The sequence below is a fragment of the Macrobrachium rosenbergii genome, chromosome 26 (assembly GCF_040412425.1).
Source record: "Macrobrachium rosenbergii isolate ZJJX-2024 chromosome 26, ASM4041242v1, whole genome shotgun sequence".
NCBI classification, from domain to species: Eukaryota; Metazoa; Arthropoda; class Malacostraca; order Decapoda; family Palaemonidae; genus Macrobrachium; species Macrobrachium rosenbergii.
In genome coordinates, this window is record NC_089766.1 from 51796073 (window position 1) to 51815682 (window position 19610).

Consider the following 19610-nt stretch of genomic DNA (forward strand, 5'->3'; position numbering starts at 1 on the left):
GTATAAAAGAAAATCAGCGATTTGAGTTACAGAAGTTTTAGAAGAGGAAAATGACATTTTTATGATAAAATAACGTTTCACTTATACTTACCCGGTAGTTACATATAGCTGTCATCTTTGACGTCACGGCAGTATTTCAAATTTCGCGCTAAGCATTCGACAGAGTGATCCCCATACCCCCGCCCTCTATCGGGGTATCGGGAACCATTCCAAGAACACGTCATAAGTTTTTGCCCAACTGCCCAGGTGAGAGGAGGAGGGTGGGTTATGATTATGTAACTACCGGGTAAGTATAAGTGAAAATGATATTTTTATGATAAAATAAAGTTTTGTACATACTTACCCGGCAGATATATACTTAGCTATAGTCTCCGACGTTCCCGACAGAAATTCAAATTTTGCGGCACACGCGACAGGTAGGTCAGGTGATCTACCATACCCACCGCTGGGTGGCGGGAATAGGAACCATTCCCGTTTTCTAATCAGATTTTCTCTTCCACCTGTCTCCTGAGGGGAGGCTGGGAGGGTTATAATCGTATATATCTGCCGGGTAAGTATGTACAAAACTTTATTTTATCATAAAAATATCATTTTTGTACATGCAACTTACCCGTCAGATATATACTTAGCTGATTGGCACCCTTGGAGGAGGGCAAGAGACAGCAAATAACTAAAAAACGGGAAACAACATATGTTGTAGGATAAACAAAAACCATGGTTCTTACCTGATTGGGCAGAAGACTTCATGGATACTGTCTATGAGTCTGCATGCCTCAAGAGCTTCAGCGAGGAAGTGACCTATGACTGACAGCCCTTCTGGATCATATCAATGGGGAATGACCCACTTACATGACAGAGCCTGTTATGGATCGTGTCAATGGGGATTAACCCACTTACAAGACAGAGCCTCTACCTGAATCATATCAATGGGGGCTATCCTCTTACATGACAGAGCTAGGTAATAATAAAAACTACAAGGAGCTAACAACCAAACCCGACCACCTGACCAAGCCTAACCTTGTTAGTGATACGAGATGAAAGAGAGAGTATCTCAACACACCCCTTCCAGCCAACCATAAAAACACAACCACGCATTAAAAGAAACAACCAACTAGTTAGACTAAAAAGGATTAGCTTCAGCTCCTTGACCCAGGTTTGAATCCGCGGATACGTAAGCTCCTAGAGAGAAGCACTTCTCATATGTAACACGAACATCTCTCAAATAATGAGAAGCAAACACTGAGTTACATCTCCAGTACGTAGAGTCCACAATAGACTGAGGGACCAAGACTTGTGGAAAGCCAGAGAAGTAGCTATGGCTCTCACCTCATGAGCATTCACTCTTAGGAGCTGTAAATGCTCGTCCTTGCAAGAAAGATGAGCCTCCTTGATAACATCTTTAATGAAGAAAGCCTGGGCGTTCTTAGAAATTGCTCTTGAAGGATCCTTGACAGAGCACCAAAGACTTTCAGTGTTGCCTCTGAGCTGTTTCTTTTCTCCAGATAACATCTAAGGCTTCTTACTGGACAGAGAGTATGCTCTAGCTCTTGTCCTGAAATATCGGAGAGTCCCTTGACCTCAAAACTCCTAGGCCAAGGTTTTGGAAGGGTTCTCGTTCTTTGCTAAGAAGAGAGGCTGAAAGGAGCAGATTGCAGAGTCCTTCTTAAAGCCGACAGAACCTTCCAAAGCCTGTAATTCGCTCAATCTTTTAGCAGATGCAAGAGCAAAAAGAAACAACGATTTCCTGGTTAAATCCCTGAAAGAGGCAGATCGAGGAGGCTCAAATTTATCTGACATTAAGAATCTTAAGACCACGTCCAAATTCCAGCTGGGAGGTCTAGGGACTTATTTTTAGACGTCTCAAAAAGACCTTATAAGGTCGTGAAGGTCCTTATTTTCCGAGATGTTAAGACCTCTGTGTCTAAAAACTGAGGAAAGCATGCTTCTATATCCCTTGATGGTAGAAACCGCCAGGTTACACTGTTCCCTTAGATAAAGAAGGAAATCGCTATCTCCATTACAGAGGTACTGGAAGAGGACACTTTCTGAGCTGGGCACCATCTCCTAAAGACTTCCCACTTCGACTGGTAGAGGCGCAAGGTAGAGGATCTTCTGGCTCTGGCGATAGCCCTCGCAGCCTTGTGCGAAAAATCCCTTCGCTCTAACCAGTCCTTCGACAGTCTGAAGGCAGTTAGGTTTAGAGCGGGAAGGTTCTTGTGATATCTGTCGAAGTGGGGCTGTTTGAGAAGATCGCTCCTGAGAGGGAGCGACCTGGGAAAGTCTATCATCCATTCCAGTACCTCTGTGAACCAGTTGAGGATGGCCAAAAGGAGCGATCAGGGTGAGCTTGGTGCCCTTTGAAGAAGCGAACTTTCTTATCACCTCCCTAGAATCTTGAACGGGGAAAAGCATACCCGTCTAGACCTTCCCAATCTAGGAGAAGGCCGTCTATTGCTACTGCTCTGGGGTCCGAGATTGGGGAGCAGTAGTTCTCCAATCTCTTGTTCCAATGGGTGGCGAAGAGGTCGATATGAGGTCTCCCCCACAGGAACCACAGCCTTTCGCAAACCTCTTGATGTAGAGACCACTCTGTGGGAAGCACCTGGTCTTTCCTGCTGAGCAGATCCGCCTCACATTCCTTTCTCCTGAACAAATCTGGTGAGGAGAACGATGTTTCTCTCCCCGCCCATAACAGAAGGCTCCTTGCTGCGATGTACAGGAGAAGGAATGAGTCCCTCCTTGTTTCCTGATATAAGCCAGGGCTGTGGTGTTGTCTGAATTTACAAGGACTACTGATTTCCCTTGACCAGACGTTCGAATCGGATAAAGAGCTAGATGAATGGCTACCAGCTCTTTCTTGTTGATGTGCCAGGACCTCTGATCTGTTTCCCAGGTGCCTGACACTTCTTCCGAGCCTAGTGTTGCTCCCCAACCCGACTCGACGCGCCTGAGAACAACACTAGGCGAGGGTTTGGCGGTTGAAGAGGAATTCCTAGACCCAGTTTTTGGGGTCTAACCACCAACGGAGATGTTCCTTTACTTGATTTGTAATCTGAAAGGAGTCTGACAACTCTTGGGACTTCCGATCCCAAGATTCTTTCAGGAAGAACTGTAGAGGTCTTAGAGAAAAGATATTTTATGATAAAATAAAGCCTTCCCAGATATAAACGAACTGTTCCAGCGAGCGAGAAATGGTCCCCAGCAGACTCATCCATTCCTCTGAACATCTGTCTTTCCCTTCTCCCTAGAAAGTCTGTCACCTTTTGAAGGCAGCGTTCCCTTCTTTCCAGGGGGAAACGGCAAGAAAACCCGAGAATCCATCAGAATCCCCAGGTAGACAATTTCCTGCTGAGGAATCATCTGAGACTTCTCGAGGTTTACAAGAAGTCCTAGAGACTGAACCAGTTTAATGTATGAGAAAGGTCCTCCAGACAACGGTTTTTTGAATTGGACCGAATCAGCCAATCGTCGAGATACAAGGAAATCCTCACCCTTCCAAATGCAACCAGTGAGCTACATTCCTGAGAATGGTCGTGAACACTTGGGGAGCTGTGGAAAGTCCGAAGCACAGAGCCCTGAACTGGAAGGTTCTTCCGCCTACCATGAACCTTAGGAACTTCCTGGAGGAGGGATGGATGGGAACGTGGAAGTAAGCATCCTGAAGGTCCAGGGACACCATCCAATCTTCTTAGCGAAGAGTGACGACAGAACAGAGGACGTCGTCTCCATTGAGAACTTCTTCTTGATGACGAATGAGTTCAGGAGCTCACATCCAAAACCGGTCTCCACCCTCCCGAAGTTTTTGGCAAAGAAAAAGCAGATTGTAAAACCCCGGGAGTGAAGATCTTGCACCGGTTCTATGGCAGCCTTTGCTAGCATTTGCTCGACGGCTAGCAGAAGGGCTTGCCTCCGCACAGGATCCTTGTATCTCGCTGATAACTCCTCGGAGTTGTTGTCAAGGAGGCTTCGAGATGAAGGGAATGAGGTAACCCTTCCTCAAGATAGAGAGGGACCATTCGTCCGCCCCCTTCTGTGCCCAGGCTTCGCGAACTTCAGAAGTCTGGCACCTACTGGCGTCTGGAGGACTTGCTTCTCACTTGGACTTTCTGGCAGGGAGTCCTGAAGGTCTTGATCTTCTTTCAGGTTTACGCCTCCTGATAGACCTGGATCCTCGAAAGGGCTCCTGATAGGGGCCTTCTCCTTCTTAGTAAAAGGGAGCAGCAGGTCTCATCCTATTTTTAGACGACTGGGCTAGCAGATCCTGAGAAGCTTTCTCAGACAAAGAACGAGAGACCTCTCCTTAACAGTCTCTTGAGGGAAAAGATGGTTTGACAGAGGAGCAAACAAGAGGAAGACCTCTGGAGAGGAGAAACCGATTTGGAGAGGAAAGCACTGAAGACTGATCTCTTCTTAAGCAGGCCAGTGCCGAACAGGGAAGCGATCTCCATAGAGCCGTCCTTAACAGCCTTGTCCAGGCAAGACAACACACTGCTGAGGTCCTCCATACTGACCTGAAGTCCTCTTCAAGACTCCTCTTAGCTAAGGCCCCAAGAGACCAGTCCATAAAGTTAAAAACTTCTAGAACGCGGAAAAGGCCCTTGAGGAAATGATCCAATTCACAAAGTCCCCAAGAAGCCTTGGCGAATTAAGCGAGAGTCTTCTGGAAGAATCCACCAGCGAAGAAAAGTCTGAGCCAGCTGATGAGGGGAGGGCTAACCCCACAGGTTCCTTAGTCTCATACCACATTCCCGCTCTGCCCGAAAGCCTAGAGGGAGGCAAGGAGAAGACAGTCTTGCTTGCATCCTTCTTGAAGAGAGCCACTCTCCGAAGCCCTTTAAAGCGCTTTCTTCATGGAGAGATCGTCGGTCGCATCTTAACAAAGAGGAAGATCTTTGAGGCCTTGGTGCTCAAAAGCATGGAGCCAGGAGAAGGAGGAGAAGCAGGCTTGAGGGATTCTCCATACTCCTGAACCAGCAAAGCTGTCAACCTCTTATAATCTGAAACGTTGATATCCTTGGGGGATTCGTCCTCCGATAAAACTTCCAGGCCTGCAGGAGGAGGAGAACGTTTGGAAGCAGAAGGGCACTTGCCAGAAGAAGAGCGCCTAGAAGGAGAGGAGCCTTTGTCCACTGAAGAACGACGATCCGGAGAAAAGCGCCTGCTAGATGACTGGCGCCTGACGGGAGAAGAGGCTCGAACGGTAGAGAGAGCCCTTGCTGGGAGAGGGGCGCCTACCAGAAGGGAGGAGGCTGGGGAGGAGCTCCCGAGTCTAAGAACGAGACTGACGAGAAGAGCGTTTCACTGGGAGAAAGCATCTCCAACAGGAGAAGACCGACGCGGCAGCGAGGGCGCGGCGCCTGGGAGGAGGCGCTATCCGCGTCCGACGAAGAGCGCCCAGAGAGAAGCGCCTACAGGAGAGGAGCGCCTACAAGGAGGAGCGCGCCTACAAGGAGAGGAGCCTTCAACGAGGAGAGGAGAGTGAAGGAGAGGAGCCTGCTGCTGGAGGGGCGCTTAACAGGAGAAGAACGCTTCACAGAAGATGACTTGCTGGGAGAAAAGTGTCTCTTGGAGGACTTGATCGGAAGAGAGGCATCCTTCCTACGAGAAGAGCTCTTTGATAAAGAGCCAGCAAGAGCAGCGAGCTGAGCCTGGAGGCCCACCAGGATCTGCTTGGTGGACTCCTGACCACCAGAAGAAGAGGAGGGAGATCTTCGAGTTCTCTTCTTTGCAACGGAGAACCCTCTGGGAAGCGCTCAGGGCTAGAGTCCAATGCGTCTCCTCTAGGAGCCTTCCAAGTCCTCTTCAGGGCGCGACTCCTCAGCCGAACTCCAATCATGCTTGGGTGAAGAAGAAGCAGAAGAAGAGAAACACTTCTTCAAGATCCCTTTTCTATGGCGATCTAAGGCAGCCTGGGACGCGTCAACAGGCGCTGCCGAAGGGACGCCTGACCGTTGGGAGCGCTCTTCATCCCCCTTGCGGCTGTCGACATTCCTCCTCCACTGGGTCTGGGAGTTTGGAAGAGGTCTAGGCCTAGGAGCGATGCGGAGCCGGTCAGACGCCCCTCCACTACACTGGGGACACTACACACATCACTATCACTTCTCACTTTCTTTTCCTCCAAAGCACGCATCTGCAACTGCATCTTCGGATCGTGGCCTTCATTGCAGCCATCTCCGGACGAATCCACAGGTTCGACGAAGGGTGAAGGAGCTGAAACAACAGGAGTGACAGGAGAATCTGGAAGAGTGTTAGGTTCTAATTCTACCTCCTTAGAAAGAGACCTACTTGAGCTTCTAGAAGAAGCCTTCCTAACTCTATCCTTCTCCAACTTGCGTACATAAGAGTTCAAAGCTTTCCATTCCAGATCAGTGAGATTCTCGCATTCAACACAAGTGTTCTCAATCGAAGAGCAATCATTCCCCTACACCTCGACACACAGTATGAGGATCTACCGAAGCTTTGGTAGTCTCACCTTACAATCAGACCTAACACACACACGAAACACTGGTGCAACACTCTGATCAGACATTCTTACAGAAAATCCAAAGCCAAAATCAAAATCAATCCACAAAAGTGTATGCCAAGCCAAAGATCCAATACGTCACCAAAGGCCAGTCCAAAATAATCCTCAGCAAGCGAAAAATGAAAATCAAAGCAGGAGGAACCAACAACAGATGTTGCCGGAACCAGCGACAGAGAAAATCTGATTAGAAAACGGAATGGTTCCTATTCCCGCCACCCAGCGGCGGGTATGGTAGATCACCTGACCTACCTGTCGCGTGTGCCGCGAAATTTGAATTTCTGTCGGGAACGTCGGAGACTATAGCTAAGTATATATCTGACGGGTAAGTTGCATGTACAAAACGTTATTTTATCATAAAAATGTCATTTTCACTTATACAACTTTACCCGGTAGTTACATATAGCTGATTGGCACCTTGAGGAGGTGGGACACTGGCAACTAATAAAATCATTCTTGGAATTATCTACTTGCAACAAGTTAGACATAGGTTCCTTACCTTTAAAGGTAGCTGACTCAGTGGTTACTGCCTCTGTAGTCTGCTGGCCTTTATATTGTGCCGAGAGGATATAAGGGATCCGTGTGTCGGACACAATAAAAACAGTACCTGCCAGAGAGAACATGGCTGCGCACGGACAAGTCTGATGCCCTTGATCAGGCGCAGTACAACGAACAACAAAACGAGGGATCACCTAACATTACCATAAAACCAAATACCAAAGATTAAAACTGGAAGATACTACACACCATGTATCTGCAGACAACCTTAAAAACAACAACCCCAACACCAAGGTGAAAATGTTAGTTAAGGAGCGGACTCCTTTTCACCCTCCCCCAACACCGTGTCAGTCGCAATAAAGGGCCCCAGCGCACTGCACTTTTCGAAAACAGTTTGCACGTCCACTAAATAATGCGATGCAAACACTGACTTGCATCTCCAAAAGGTGGACTTAACCAAGTCCTTCACAGATAAGTTTCTGCAGGCTACAGAAGTCGAAACTGCTCTAATCTCGTGCGCTTTTACCTTAAGAATACTCATCTCTGAGTCAACACAATGCTCATGAGCTTCTTTTATCAGGCTTCTCAAAAAGAAGGAAAGGGCATTCTTAGAGAGAGGCCTAGAAGGATCTCTAACCGAGCACCAGAGGTGGTCATTGGGACCTCTGAGCTTCTTCGTTCTCTGAACATAGAACTTGAGAGCTCTCACAGGGCAGAGGTACCTCTCGGGTTCTTCGGGACCGACCAATTGGGAAAGGTCCTTAATTTCAAACTCTCTTGGCCAAGGTCTTGACGGGTCTTCGTTCTTGGCTAAGAAACCAAGAGAGACATACATACTGCCTTCCCCTTAGCAAAGCCTACTCTTTTATCAATTGCATGTAGCTCACTTACTCTCTCTGGCTGAGCCAGAGCTACCAAAAAAAGAGTCTTTTCGTGAGATCCTTCAAGGAGATGTTCGCCATCGGTTCAAAGGATTGAGACCGTAACCATCTCAGCACTACGTCAAGATTCCACGCCACTGGTCTCTTCTGGTCTCTCTTTGACGTATTAAACGATCTAATCAGATCTGAAAGGTCTTGATTCAAAGACACTTCAAGACCCCTATGTTGAAAGACTGAAGCCAACATGGCTCTATACCCTTTAATAGTAGGCACAGCAAGCTTTTTCTCTCTGTGGAGGAACAAGAGAAAATCGGCCATCTGGGCTATAGACGTCGAAGAAGAAGACACGCCTTCCTTCGACACCAGGACCTAAACTGTGTCCACTTAGCCTGGTAAACATTGTCAGAGGATTCTCTTCTTGGCTTCGCGATAGCTTCCGAAGCCTCTCTTGAAAAGCCTCTCTTTCTGATGAGTCTCCTGACAGTCTGCAGGCGACAAGATGAAGAGCGGACAAGTTTTGGTGGAACCTCTGAAAGTGCAGCTGTCTGAGTAAATCTGGTCTCTCTGGCAGAAGTCTCGGAAAGTCTGACAGGAGGTTTAGAAGGTCCAGGAACCACTCCTGGACGGCCAGAATGGAGCCACCAGAGTCATCCTTACGTTCCGATGGCTTGAGAACTTCGAGATGACTTGCCGCAGGATCTTGAACGGGAGAAAGGCATAAAGATCCAGGTCTGACCAGTCCATGAACATTGCATCCACGAAAACCGCTTTGCTGTCTGGAACTGGAGAGCAGTAAAGGGGCAGCCGAAGTCGTTTTTTGTCGGTTGCAAAGAGATCTATGAGCGGACGTCCCCATACCTTCCAAAGCTCCTCGCAAACTAGGGGATGTAAAGTCCACTCGTTGGACAGGACCTGGTTCTTTCTGCTGAGAAGGTCCGCTGCTACATTTTTCTCCCCTTGAATGAATCTCGTTACTAGTCTGGTCCCGATCTCCTCCGCCCAAACTAGAAGCTCCCTCGAGGTCTCGTAGAGGGACCACGAGTGAGTGCCCCCTGTTTCGAATGTATGCCAGAGCGGTCGTGTTGTCCGCCTGGACCAAGACACATTTGCCTTCCACTTCTTGTTGAAAAGCCAACAGGGCTAAGTGAACCGCTTTTAGTTCCTTTCGATTTATATGCCAGTTTCTCTCTTCTCTTTGCCACTGGCCCCGAAACTTCTTTTGTCCCCATAGTCGCTCCCCAGCCCTTGTCCGAGGCGTCGGAAAAAAGAGTTAGGTCTGGGTTCGGAAGCTGAAGAGGAAGCCCTTGTGTCAGCCTTCCTTCTGACCTCCACCAACAGAGGCACTCCTTTATCTTTTCCGAAATGGCGAAGGTGAAGGAGTCCGGGAACTGTTTCCTGGGCCACTTCTCCTGCAGGTAAAACTGCAGTGGTCTCAGGTTCAAGCGCCCCAGTCTTACAAACTTCTCCACTGAAGTTAAGGTTCCCATGAGGCTCATCCACTCGTTCATGGAACAAATCTTCCTCTGCAGAAAGTCGTCGATCTTCTGCAGGCATGAGGCTATCCGTTGGTTGGACAGAAAAGCCTGAAAAGTCTGAGAGTCCAGACTCACTCCCAAATAGACAATCTGCTGACTGGGAGTAAGGCAAGACTTCTTCTCGTTGATAATGAGGCCTAGAGACTTTGCCAATTGAAGAGTCTTTGATAGGTCCTCCAAACAGCTCTCCCTCGAAGCAGCTTTGAGCAGCCAATCGTCGAGGTACATGGAAACCGAATTCCTTCCAGGTGAAGTGTCTGGCTACTGATAAAGGACCCTTGTGAAAACTTGCGGGGCTGTCGACAGACCGAAGCAGAGGAACAGAACTGATACACCTGTCCTCGAAGACAAACCTCAGGAACTTCCTTGAATCTGGGTGTATTGGGACGTGAAAGTAAGCGTCTTGGAGGTCTATAGAAACCATCCAATCCCCTGATGTAAAGACGCCAAGACCGACTGAGTTGTTTCCATGGAGAATTTTGTCTTCTGAACAAAGACATTCAAGCGCACTCACGTCCAGGACGGGTCTCCATCCCCTGATGCTTTCGTAACCAGGAACAGACGATTGTAGAAACCTGGAGATAGAGGGGCATGAAGCAGTTCTATCGCTTCCTTCTCCAGCATGGCTCGGACTTCTGAGCGAAGGGCGTCTAGTTTCATGGAGTTGTTGTGAGTACGCCTGTAAAGAAACTGGAGCCTCCACTAAAGGAGGTTTGGAAAGGAAGGGGATGGCATATCCTTCCTTTAAAACTTGGATCATCCAAGGGTCTGCCGAGATCTGTTGCCACTCTTGCCAGAACCTTTGCAGTCTGGCTCCTACAGCTGAATGGAGGACAAAAGGTTCATTTCTTCTCTGGGGCCGTCGAGGTTCTAGGCGTGGCTTTGCCTTTTCCTCTGGCCCTGCCAAAAACACGTTTAGAGGATCTTCCTTTATACTGTCCATACGTGACAGCAGGAGACGAAACACCGCACACAGAAGCGGTAGAAAGCACAGGTCTTTTCGCTTTCTTGGCAGACTGCGACAAAAGATCCTGGGTTGACTTCTGAGCTAACGCCTGGGAAATTGCAGCAACCAACTCATGCGGAAACAGATGAGCCTTGTTTAAAGGAGAAAACAAGAGAGCCGACTTCTGGTTTGAAGAAACACCTTTTGCTGGGAAGGAGCACCAAAGTTGCCTCTTTTTGAGAACCCTGTCGTAAATAAAGAGGCCAGTTCTACTGCACCGTCGCAGATACCCCTATCCATGCAGTCCACTACTCCTACCACATCATCCAAGAGCTCAGAAGGAAGATCAAAATCCTTAATCTTCCTGGCTAAGGCCGCAATCGCCCAGTCCAGGAAGCTCACAATTTCAAGAGTCCGAAACACGCTCTTGAAAACTTGATCCAGTTCGGAGGACGTAAAGAAGACCTTTCGAGAATTAAGTGCGGTCCTCTACTGGCATCCATGAGACTGGAGAAGTCCCCTGTGCGGAGGCAGCCACACCCAGGGAAAACATTTCCCCAGTCTCATACCAACTCTGGTTACGGAAGGAACGACGAGGAGGAGGGGAAGACAGAAGACGTTCTTCCCAAGTTCCCTCTTCTCGGCCAGCCAAGCATCCATCTTCTTAAGGCCTTTCTTCGCCGAGACGGACAGGACAAGTTTGGTAAAGTCCGAAGAAAAACAGAAGCCTTGTCCCTCTTGTACTGGGACCCAGGAGACGGAGGAGCCGCAGGCGAGAACAAATCAGGAAGTTCTCAATAAAGAACTTCAAGAGCTTCTTGTAAGAAGAGAGTTGCAGAGACTTCTCCTCCTTACACTGCTCCTCTAAGCCCGAGAGGAGTTTGTCAGAAACTGGGGACAAGTCCAGCTGGACAACATCTTCATCCAAGTCCCCTTGAACTGAGACTTGAGTTACACGAGCGGGGGCTGGAAGGCTAGTGACATATTCTTGCTGTGTCACCGAAAGAGTTTGAGCCTGTTGAGGAGCCATCGGAGGCGCCAAAAGGAGGCGCAGTTGATACAGCAACCAAAGGTGGCGCCAAAGGAGGAGCAGTCGGTACCACAACGACAGGTGGCGCCAATGAAGGCGCAAGCGGCGGCGCTACCGGAGCGGCTGAAATAGTCGTCGAGGCGGCGCCGCTGGTATCACAGGAGGCGCCAGTTGGTATCGGCACAGCAACCAAAGGTGGCGCCAACGGAGGCGCAAGCGCGGCGATACCGGGCGACAGAAAAGGAGTTGAGGTGGGCGCCGCTGGCATCGTGAGGAGGAGCCAAAGAAGAGACTTGATTTTTTGGACAAAAGTTGTAAAATCGAGTCCAAACGGGCGTTGATTCCGTCAATCACAAGCTGTTGAGGTTCATCGAATGCTGGAGCAGGCGCCACAGGAACAGGAGTCACAGAAACTGGAACAGCTGAAGCTGAGCCAAAGGAGCAGGCCTCTCAGATGTAACTGTCTGATAGGGAGGATCAGCCGATAACGAATGAGACGAGTCCGACGAAGAAAGCCTCTCCGGTTCTGCCCAAAAGCTACAGGAGGGGGAAGGATCCTCCAGAAGAGCCTTCTTCTTAGGAATCTTCAATGGAGAAAGCAGACGAGACCTCTTCAAAGGTCTAGAAGAGTCGCAAAACGCCATCCTCTAGGGGAGGAACTCCAACTGGAGCCACTCGACACTCTCCGCTCCTCACCTTTTCGGTGGTGAGGGCCAGCAGCCTGGGAAGCGGCAACAGGACTGCTTGAGGGGGCAACTGCTCGGGAGCAGGTCCCACTCACCTCCTTTCGGCTTTCAGCATGCCTTCTCCCTGGAACCTGGGAGCCTGACAGGGGCCTAGACCTGGGAGCGTGAATGGGCCGAGAAGCTACCTCCTCCACAACACTTACACAAGGCACAACACTTGCACTATCACTGCGGTCTACTAACCGCTGCAAATTGTCCCCATTTTCTGCATGGAAGACATAAACGCATTAAGGACTGACACGGTATCAGGATTGGGAGAAACGGTGTCTGGGGCAGGTAAAACTACAGGAACTACAGGGGAGCAGGGTTAATAGGGCTTACGAAAACCTCTTGACTACCTCCTGACCTCGAAGACCTAGAAGAGGCCTTCCTAATCCTATCTCTTTCTAACTTCTTCATGTACTTCCCCAAAGCACTCCAGTCAGACAAAGTTAGAAGTTCACACTCGTTACAAGTCAAATCAGCAGAACATTTTTGCCCCTGCATGAAAAACAAGAAGTGTGTGGATCTAAACTAAGCTTAACAAGCCTGGTTTTGCAGCCTTTGCTGCAAAACTGGATACCACTAGAACCAGAATCAGACATAATAGTCTAACTAAGAATAACTCTAAAGCAATAACTAGCGCCAGCAAAAAACAACAAACCGAGTACTTCACCAAAAAGGAATTAGAAGTTCGAATTGTTGAGAAATACTACCAGCAGCAGAACCGTTTACCGGTTCGGCACGGCAAAAACTAATGACGTGTTCTTGGAATGGTTCCCGATACCCGATAGAGGGCGGGGTAGAGGGATCACCTTTGTAACGATAGCGCTAGCGCGAAATTTGAATACTGCCGTGACGTCAAAGACGACAGCTATATGTAACTACCGGGTAAGTTGTATAAGTGAAAATTATGTTTCATTATACACTACCAAAAACTGTAAAGATTTTATCTCTTTAAAATTGACACGTCTGAGATATAAATTTTCAAACTTTGTTTGAAAATTTTGATACAATTGACGGAGACCCAACCTGAAGTCTGAAGCCTGTCACCGGATGAATGGATGGGTGATGGTATCGGCAGGAGTGTGGCCCATAAAGACAGGTTAGTTTCATTCTCGGTAAACACAATCAGAAGGCTCAAAAGATTGAAACCACTCTGCCAAAAGGGAGGAGGAGGAGTGTTTGACACGTTGACGTGAAGTAAATGAAACATTTTAATCATAAAAAAAGTTTGTTCATATTATAATGCCAGATATATATATATAGCTGTAATCTCCGAAGGTCCGACAGAATTTCAAAACACTGCACACGTGTGGCCGGTCAGGTGGTTCCACATTCCCGGCTGGAAGGCAGGGTATCAGGAACCATTCCCATTTTCTATTCAGATTTTCTGACACTGTCTCCTGAGGGGGAGGAAAAAAAAAATATATATCTGCCAGGAAGTATGAACAAACTTTATTTTATCATTAAAATATCATTTTGTTCATGAGAAACCTGTCAGATATATATATAGCTGAATACCACCTTTGGAGGGGGTAGAGACAGCCAAGAATTAGGGAAAAACCAATTACCTGGTAAAATTATTTTGGTTCCTTACCTGATAGCATAGCTGACTGAGTGGTTACTGTCAGTCTAGTCTGCTTCTGCTTTACTAGAGACCCAAGGGAGGTAGTGACCTATAAAGCTGGCCCTGACTGCTAGATGATCTGTCAAGGCGTGACCACAATGGGACTAGATCATAGACCATACAATGAGGACAAAAGAGCATTACCAACCACCTAACCAACACTAAACGCGTTAGTTTGCAAAGGATTGGGAAGACTGCCTCCAGTAGTCGACCCAACAACCATAAAAAACACAATTAAAAAAATCAAGGATAGGATCAGAGCTACCCCTGTCCCCAAGGTTGTTGAAGCAGCAATGTATGGTCCCAGCGAAAAAGCAAACATGCTACCTTAACATCTTGAAAATAGTGTGAGGCAAACACCGATTGACCTCCAAAATGTGGCACTGAAAATGTCACTGAGTGACATATTTTTCTTGAACGCCATGGAGGTAGCTAACTGCCCTCACCTCGTGAGCGTTAACTCTCAACAACTTGAAGTTGAGTCGTCTTAGCAAGAATGTGCCTGTGCACCTCTAAGATGAGTTCCCTAATGAAGAATGCCAGTGCATTCTTGGACAAAGGATTAACTGGTTGCCTCACAGAACACCATAAATTATCCGAGGGACCACGAATGTCCTGTGTTCTTTTAAGGTAAGTACTTGAGAGCTCTAACAGGACAAAGAACTCCTCAGGTTCCTGTCCAATAAGGTCTGCTAAAGGTTTAATTTCAAAGTGTCTGAGGCCAGGGTTAGAAGGACCTATCATTCTTGGCCAAGAAATTAGAGGGCTTAAAGAGCAAACAGCATTGTGTTCCTTGAAGCCCACATGACTTGTCGATGGTTTGAACTTTCTCACTCTCTTCGCCGTTGCCAGAGGAATGAGAAACAGGGATTTCTTAGTAACATCCTAAGAGATGCAGATCTGGAGAGGCTAAAAAAGGACTAAACATCAAAAACTTGAGCATACTCCAAGTTCCAAGCAGGGAAATCAGGTTGAGGAACCTTGGACGTCTTGAAAGACCTCAAGAGATCGTGGAGGTCCTTATTGTCAGAGGTCTAGTCCTCTGTGTCTGAATACAATCGAAAGCATGCTCCGATAACACTTGATAGTCCGGAACTGCATGAGTTTTCTCTTAATGCTAAAGGAGAAAATCAGCAATCTGGCTCACAGTGGTCGAGGAAGAGGAAAACCCTTCTTTCTACACCAACCCCTGAAGGTTGCCACTTGGCTTGATATATCCTTTAGATGAAGATCTTCTGGCTCTAGCAATGGCCCGTGCCACCTGGCCAGAAAACCCCCTCGCTCTGACCAATTTCCTGATAGTCTGAATGCAGTCAGGTTCAGAGCGGGAGATTTTGATGATATCTCGTGAAGTGGGGTTGTCTGAGCAGAGTCTGCTCTCATAGGAGAGGGTCCTGGGAACGTCTACCAACCAGAAGAGAAACTCCGAGAACCAGTGGTTGAAGGCCAAAACGTGGGGATGAGAGTCATCCTTGTCCTTCTGAGGCCGAGAACTTTGTTTATCACTTCTCCCAGAATTTTGAACGGGGAAAAGGCATAAACATCCATCCCGTCCAATCCCAGGAAGAGCATCTATCACCAACTGCCCCAGGGTCGAGTACAGATGAGCTTTACAGTGGGAGCCTCGCTGTTCTTGAGGTCGTGAAAAGATCCACAAGGGGTGACCCCAAAATTTCCAAAGATCTTGGCAAACCTCCTGATGAAGGGTCCATTCCTTGGCAGAGAGTTGATGGCTCCAACTGAGCAGGTCTGCCAGAACATTTTCGACCCCTGCAACAAAACCGTGAGAATTGAAATGTTGCGAGCATGAGCCCAAAGAAGAATCTCTCTTGCAAGGCTGAACAGGGAACAAGAGGGTGTTCACAGGCTGTTTCGGAGGTATTGTCCGTGAGTTGTTGGCGTAGAACTGAACAACACGATTGGAAACTTGGACCTCGAAGAATTGGAGAGCTAAAAAGATGGCCAACTCTTTGATGTTGATGTGCCAGGACACCTGTTGTCTCTCCAGGTTCCTGACACTTCTAGTTTCCCCCCAACCTGCTGATGACACGTCAGGGAAAACAACACTAGGTCGGGGCTCAGAAGCTTGAGGGAGATCCCTTTTCCCAAGCCCGCAGGATCGAGCCACCACTTCAGGCACTCTTTATGGAAGGAAGAATTTCAATTCCTCTTCCAAGTCTTCCTTGCTTTGCCAGTTCTCCAACAAAAGAACTGAAGAGGCCTGAGATGCAGTCTTCCCAGAGAAACAAACTTCTCCAGCGAGGAAATGGTCCCCAGCAGACTCATCCATTCCCTTCACCGAGCATGTTTCCCTTTCCAAGAAGGCCGAAACTTTTCCGCATTGAAGCTGCCGTTCTTTGGGAGACGCTAGAAAAGCCGCTGAATTCATCTGAATTCCCAGATAAACAATGGACTGTGAGGGGATCAGCTGCGACTTTTCCACATTGACCAGAAGTCCCAGGGACTTCACGAGTTCCAGAGTTAACTGAAGGTCCTCCAGACACCTTTGTTTCTACGGTATAAGGACGATCAACCAGTCGTCCAAGTAGAGTGAGATCCTGACGGGCGACAGGTGCAACTTGATCGACGTTTTTCCTGGTAAACACCCCGAGCAAAATGTGGTGCATCTGGTGTTCCCAGGCGCAACCATCCACTTTGACCAGACCCAACGAACTGCTTAGCTTCGCTTGATCAGGACGAACTTGGTTTTTTCAACGTCTTGGTATGGGAACTGTTTGAGAGTCCAAAGCAGATGAGCCCTGAACTGGTAGTCTAGTCCCCCAAGACAACCTGAGATACTTCAGAGAACGTGGATGTCTTAGGGGCGTGAAGATAAGCATCTTGGAGATCCAAAGAACCATCCAATCCCGGGATGAAGGGCTCCTAGTATTGTATTGACTGAGGTCTCCATCTTGAACTTGTCCTTCAGACAAAGTTGTTCAGACCATTGACCTCCCAAGACGGGTCTCCAGCCCTACTGAATGTTTGGGGACTAGAAACAATCTGTTGTAAGGAGAACTTGTGACCCGGGAACACCGAGTCCAAGACCTGTTCCACTGCTCTCTTCTCGAACATCTGATCGAGCAGGTCAGGAAACAATTTTCTGTTTGCAGGAGGAATTGGAGACAGATCTGGGAAACAAAAAAACAATGGAGGAGGAGCCAGAAAGGGAATTCAGGCGTCTTCTGCGACAGTAGCCTCTCTACCACTCTGGAGGGACCAAAGCGTCTGACCCCTCTCTCTCTCCAGGCTTGGGCAAAATGAAGAAGCCTGGCTGCACTGGTGTCTGGAGGTGAAAGGAGTCACTTGCCACCTCTCTTGAAGTGACATTGCCTCCCTGGGAAAAACCTCTCCTCGAGGCACGGGTCTCGAGAAGCTTCCCATGGAAGCCCCTTTGTTAAGCAAACAGGGCTTTGCCTTACCTTTTTGTATTTGAGGCTGTGGAAAAGATGAAGGAGATGAAGTTTGAATGTCGATAACTTTAGGACCTGGAAAGGAGGTCTTTTTTGCCTTTCTTTTTTTTATTGATATCTTTAACCAAGGTCTGGGGAAAGAGATGGCATAATGAAAAGCCAAAAATGGAGACCTGCTGAGTTGAGGTGAAATAGACTTATGAAAAAGAACAAAACAATGCCCTCTTTTCAGAAAAAGGGCTGAGAAAACTGAGAAGCAAGTTCTTCTGAGCCATCTCTGATGGCTTGTCCATGCTTTCTGAGTACACTGACAGCCCCCCAGACTAATGGAACTCGGACTAGTAGAGGGGCTGTGTAAAACTCCCAGACACCAGTCCAAGAAGTTAGAATTATTTCACAGTCTAAAGAGTCCTTTTAAGATGGTGGTCCATTTCATTATATGAAAAAGGGTCCAAGAAACCTATGAGAAGAGGACAAGTGATAACTTCTAACTGGAACTTCAACAAATAAAACTTTCTGATTGAGAAGAAGTCGAGGAACTGTCAAACCAATATATAAACCTGTCTCATACCAAATTTGCTTTGCCAGACAAACGTGAAACGCTCCCCAAAGACAATTTATCATCCTTTCCTTGGTGGAGAGAGTCATCCAATCCTGGACTTTCTTGAAAGCCCTCTCAGGAAGACAGACTTCTTCATCTAAAAAACCAGGAGATCTGATAATTGAGAGAGAAGCCAACTGTGAAGGAGAGCACAAGAAGTTTCTCTTCATAAAAGGTATTCTGATTTCTGAAGAAGAAAGAGATCCGACCTTTCTGACGGTTCTCCTGGGTTCTTCCGCAGCTGGCGGGTCTTGAGTGAGTGGTGAAAAGGGGGAACACGATCAGAAGAGCGGGAAGGAGGGAAGGAAGAAGATCCGAGAGAGGGCTCTGTAAACGGAAATGTTCTTCTTTCTCAGATTAAGCGGTCATCCTAGTGCGAACCAGGAGCCAAGGAGACCTAATCTTCTCCTGATCATTCCAATTTTAGTGGATGTACTCCGGGAACACTCAAGTACTGGCTAAATCCTGAAGGACATCAGATGTTGAAGAGGGAAGTTGGCGACATGATGAGCAACTGGGTGGCGTCAACATAAGAAGACTTGAAGTGCTAAAGCGAGGATTAACAAGCGTTTGAAGCGTCCTGGCGAAGCGCGTCACAGAGGCTCCATGGCAAGTACGGGAAGAGCTTACAGCGTTGTGGCAGCGGCATTATAGAAAACATACTGGTTATTGAAGAAGAGAGTCAAGGTGAGAGGTGGTGAAGCGTGAGAAGTTTAACTAGTTTAAGAGCAAGAACGCGCTCCTGGTGTGTATCAAGAGAAAACGGCCAACTCTTCAAATCGGGGAAGATGAGTAGGAAGTTTTCAAGAAGCCTCTGCGATTTAGCACATCGAAGAAACGTAGCAGGTGACGAAGGTGAAGGCCTTACTTCTTAACAGGCAGATGCAAATCCTTGAAGGCCTGTCCTTTCTGCAATGAGAGTATCCAGCTGTTGTTGCAAGCCCAACAAAATCTTACGTGTTGGAGAAACCACTCTCTCAGGAGAAGGGCTGAACCTGCGAGAAGGAGAGGGCAGTTTGAGACGTCTTCTTCCTTCTCACCGGAGAAGAAAGCTCCAGCCCTTGCCTTAGCGCGACTGGGGTGTCGAGGTTGCCAGAGTCATCATCCAAAAACACTTTAAACTTCTTCTTCTGGGAGGAACATCCAAAGACCGAAACTTTCAGGAAGAGCACAAAACGTCTAGAGGAAGAGGACATGAAGCGTCCCTCTCCTCTCAAGCTTCTCTTAAGAGGGTGGAGAGTCCAACCGAGAGCTCCAACCCCGAGTGGGGGGAGGACGTGTCGGAGGACGAAGCAATCTTCATGGATGCGTGCCTGAGCACGATCCCTGGCAGCCTGGGTGGAGTCATCAGGACCTTTAAAAGGAACGCCAGATCGGTGGGAGTCCCGTAAGGTTCTTGCCAAAGGCTTTCGACATGCCCCCTCCCTGATCCTGGGAGTTCGGCAGAGGTCCAGGCCTAGAAGCATTATAGGGTAACGATCTGACGCCCCCTCCACAACACTAGGGGCACTAACACAAATAACACTTTGCGCTTGAAGGGCATTCACTTTAGTTTCAAGAGCACGCATTGACTCTACTGAGAGCCAGGAATTACCTTCTGCAGCAACAAAACAGGGTTAGTACTAAGGGTTAGGACTAGAACAGGGTTACTAACATGAGAAATCCCTGACTGTCCATTCTACAGATGCACTCCTGGAGGAAGATTTCCTCAACCTATCACGCTCCAATTTTAAGCATATAGGATTCATATTTCTTCCACTCACCCTTCAGATAATCCCTCACATTCATTACAACGATTATCATAGAACATTCCATACCCTACATTTCATAC

At 47.9% G+C, this 19610-nt stretch overlaps 2 protein-coding genes across 3 annotated transcripts in view; one reads left to right on the top strand and one right to left on the bottom strand.

Moving 5' to 3' along the window:
* LOC136853211 (zinc finger protein OZF-like) overlaps positions 1 to 19610 on the top strand; it is a 270715-nt gene that overhangs the window by 52539 nt on the left and 198566 nt on the right. The window lies entirely within an intron of this gene.
* LOC136853205 (H/ACA ribonucleoprotein complex subunit 1-like) overlaps positions 1 to 19610 on the bottom strand; it is a 59523-nt gene that overhangs the window by 32294 nt on the left and 7619 nt on the right. The gene's annotated exons all lie outside the window — the stretch shown is intronic.